Genomic DNA, 4,419 nt, shown 5'->3' on the forward strand with positions numbered 1-4,419 from the left:
ATAGTGCGCGCTGTTGAAAAATTATATACTGGAACCCACTGTAACTACTCCGCGGTAAATGTCCCTTTTACAACTACTTGATAATCGCTTTAGATATATTACATCTCTCGTAAATACGCTCACGCACGCGTTCGCGAAACGCTTATTCGGTTTATCCCTCTCGCGCGACACGTACAAGCCGTTAGGCGCGAGAGGGTTAAGCGGATTTTTCACTTATGTGTCGAGAAGGGGAGGGCAAAATCCCGCTCGTAGCGAGTCGGCGAGAGGGAGCTTAAGTCGGCGACAGACACGATTCTAATTAAACTGCCGCTACCTTGCCCCTTCTTCTTCCGCGTCCCCTCTCATCCTCCCGGTTCACGTCGTTACGGTTATTGTTGTAATTATCGTCGGTGCGTGCACGGCGTAGTTGCCTGCGCCGCTTGTTGTTGTTGTAGTTATTGTTTGTCCCGAAACTTCCCAGCCGCCCACCGGCCACCCACTGCCACCCAATTCGCCGCAGCCTGTATTCATCCCTCTCTATGTTCGCCGCGTCTGCCGCGAGTTTCGGCCCCGCTCTCGCAACTTGGCGATGGGTGCTACGTGTTTCACTAACTGGGTTTGCCGCGCTCGCTCAAGGGGGTTAACACTGTTTCCGGTTCCTGCCACGGGCCGACGACAGCTTCCTCGTCTACCCGTCTATTTGTCACCTAGATACGACTCGTAACGATTCAATCTTTTTGCTCGAGGCTTCCAATTCGCTGTTACAATCAGATTGCAATACGTCGCTTTAATTACAATTGTAATATGTTCTTATCTAACATTTTAGTTGAAAGTATTGTATTCATTAGGACAATTAGTATTAATTATAGAGAGCTATATCGAAACGGGACCAAAAATTTTTTAACTGACATAATATTACTTTATAAGATCTGATTTTTAAAAATTAAAGTCGAATCAAATCGAAATTGTTCAGACAAATACGTATATAATAAAAATTTTTTTTATAATACAGATGTGTGATATTCGATTAATATATTAGAGAAATGCAAAAAAAAACTGCCAACAGTACACGGTGTTCCCAAGCAGTCTCCTATCTAAGTACTAATCGTGCTCAACGTTGCTTGACTACGGTGATCGGACGAGAACCGGTATTTTACAACGTGATATGACCGTTGCCGAATGAACATATTATCTATTGTATCATAAGAAATAAAAATAACATGTATTTTTAAATTTTTATAAGAGGCAACAATCGTGTGTGTGTCCATAAGTAATAATAATTATAAAGAAAATTCTGTATAATATTTAATTTGCTGTTACAATCAAACGCATTACATTGTTATAATTGGGATTGTATTAATTTCTTATTTAAAATTTCAATTGAAAATATTTCATTTATTAAAACAATTAATGTTAATTATGAAAAACTATATCAAAACTGCAATATAAAACTTTAAGGCGACATAATATTACCTGTCAGCAATTACGCTGTTGAAAAATTATATACTGGAACGCTTGCGAGGCATCGTCAGAAAAGTTTGAAGCCGCGTCGCCCTTGGAAAAGCGGAGCGAACTGTCGCGTATTTCGCAAGCGATATTGTATCGATTCCCTTTTTATCGGAGGAAAGTTACGAACGAGAAGTCTTAATAGTATTCTTTTAATTGATGTCCCTTTAATTAGTCATATAGGAAAAATCGTACAAATTTAAGAACTTTATTTCTTATTAAGATTTTGAGCGCATAATATATTCTTTTCGGCAATAATGCATTAATTCATTAATAGAAATAAAAATGGGATGTACAAATGTAAATGTTAATATAATATTAATATTAATCTCTATGTAACGTACTACATAACGTAATTACTTTATTTCTAAATGGTATACTTTCTAAACTACCTATATATTCAAAGATGTATTACATTATATTTCTCGAGCGATGTAATTAGAGCGCAAAAAGATGATCTCCTTTTAATTTGTTTAACGGCGAATGAAAATATTACGCCATCGCCAACTTTAACAAACTTTTTCTTTAGGGCACCCGCGGGAATCGTCGAAAAAAGCTGGGAATTAATCGTGGGGCTGCTTTTAGAGCGTGGCTTAAATCAGAGGACAAAATTGCCGCGTCGCATCTCTCGCCGAGAAGTTTATCGTCCGAAGTGCATTAACCGTGTTTTCGAAAGTCCGATTACGCGAAAAAGCGCATGTACGTAAGTTTCGTGACGGGAAAAAACAACTTCTTCCTATCTCCCTTAGGATTTCGTGCGGGTCGCCCCCTTTTTTTGCCTCCTTGTCATCGATCGCGATTTCACCGCGAAAGGTTCTCGCGAAACCTGGTCGACATCTCGCTTTCACGCAGTACCAAATTTCACGTTCCAGTGAAATTTGTCGCAAAATTTGCCTGATATAAATTTCAATTCGCGCCATTAATCATGCGCCCTTTGTGAGAATTATATTTATACATGCAATTTCCACTATTCGGTCTCTCGGATTTCCGCGAGCATAAATTAAATAGAATATATTATCTATAAATTATGAATTTTTCTGTCTCGTTTTCCTCTCTCACAATAAGCAAATAGAAAATTTACAATATGGTAAAAATGAATATTTTTGGATATTAACTGATAATTCGCTATATACCAGCGTACAAAAAATAAATAGCAGATTTAAGTAATGATGAATGTATGTAAAAAAGACATCTCTCTTTGAGGTCCTACAATATTTTTCATCCTTTCGATAATTTTAAGAGAAATAAGACTATTAGACTATAAAGAGTCTCGAGGCTATTTTTCGACGATGCTTTATTTAAAGTCATCGAAATGAATTTCGCTATTCTGCGAGCTTTTATTTGAAAGCTACGAATCCAAGGATTTAAGTAAAATTCATGTTCTTAGAATTCTCGGCGTAATAACAAGGAGATGATATCCCGCGTCCAGGATAGTTTTGAGCTCCGAAATGTACATAGCGAAGTTAATATCGCAAAAGCTGGAAAGCCGCGAGCGCAATAAGACGCAAGTCCGCGCCGGCTGCGAATTCATAATATCCGCTTCTCCCCCCCCCCCCCCCTCTCGTATAATGACATTCCTGCGGCACGTGGCGACCCGGGGGCATTCGGGGGCCCACCTATAACACACACGTATAACCTGCCTGCCGCGATCTCGCCGGGTAGTCACGTGGCTGGGATCTCATCAAACTTTCATCCTTCGCGCGAGAAGACACGGCACGCCCGCGGTGCGCCGTTCCCTCTCGCCCCCCTACTCCCCCCCGCCCCGCTGCATCTCGCATTAATGCATCGCCACGGGATATCGCTGGCATATTGCTGTTGTTACTCGTGCCGCTACACAGTCGACCGTCTGTCCCCGCTTGAGTTCGTCCCCCTCTCCCCATCCTCGCAATGGCGTCCATATCGAGGGAAATTAAGACAATTCAAGGAAACGTGATTAAGTGTGTAATATGTATTTTTTAGATTAGACTCTAGATATTTTTAGTTAATAATTCAAAGAGAATCGATGATCGGATCCGATTAAGAATTATATTCCTATAAGAAGATTATATCTCTGTGTGTCGTACCCTTTTTCAATTCTAAGACGAAAGTGGAAACGTCTATGCGATAAGCGATAGTGCCCCTGCCTCGTCGCGCCGATGGCATTAAATGGGTCCCATAAAAGCGGACGCGCGTCGCACAATATCGCGTTTTCGTCGTCGTCGTCGTTGCAGGAGGCGGCCAGGGTTATTAAAATCGCGGCCAGGATTACGAGATCGGGGGCGACATTAAGGACATTAATCACGCGCGTGTAAACGGGGCCTCCTACTCGAGGGCGCGCTCCCGCTCGAAATTGGGGCTCGGACGAGCAGCCCCGGCTAACTCGCGGCTAATTTCTCTCGGTTAGGGGTCGGCCGGGGCGATTATCAGCCCCCGGAATGAAAAGTCTTTCTCGCACGCGGCTTAATAATCTCGGTAAGATTACTATATCTATTTGTTAAAATAGTCTTCTCGAGAAGATATTAACATTGCTCTTGTCTTTTTTATTCTCCATATTTTAAACACAAAATACTTTTAGCACGAAGAATTTGCACATTTCTTTGTTTCGATGTAAACGTAAGAAAGAAGTTTACGAGATCCGCGAGCGATTAATCTGGTACGTGAATAACGAATGATAATTTAAATGCATTTCGATGAAAAGCATCGGCAGGAATTAATTTTATCTAATAACAAAGTTCTTCCCAGACGCGCGACGCGGAAGTCATTAAAGTTGCATTCTCATTAAGGAAACGTTACTGAATGTAACTGTGTTATGGAAAACCTATTTCCGTATCCATCTGACAATTTGCATAAGTTTGCTCGGCTCTGATTCACTCTCTAGATTGAAACGGTGTCGCACTTGAGGTAATAGAGATCGATAGTGGCTCGGATGAACAAAAAATGTGTATAGCCCATTAC

The 4,419-nt window shown here is 41.1% G+C and overlaps 1 pseudogene; it reads right to left on the bottom strand.

Moving 5' to 3' along the window:
* Positions 1-1,036: 1,036 nt before the first annotated feature.
* LOC115243054 lies at positions 1,037-1,156 on the bottom strand (annotated as a pseudogene).
* Between the last annotated feature and the right edge of the window lie 3,263 nt (positions 1,157-4,419).

Source organism: Formica exsecta, unplaced genomic scaffold, assembly GCF_003651465.1.
Source record: "Formica exsecta isolate Colony F162 unplaced genomic scaffold, ASM365146v1 scaffold677, whole genome shotgun sequence".
NCBI classification, from domain to species: Eukaryota; Metazoa; Arthropoda; class Insecta; order Hymenoptera; family Formicidae; genus Formica; species Formica exsecta.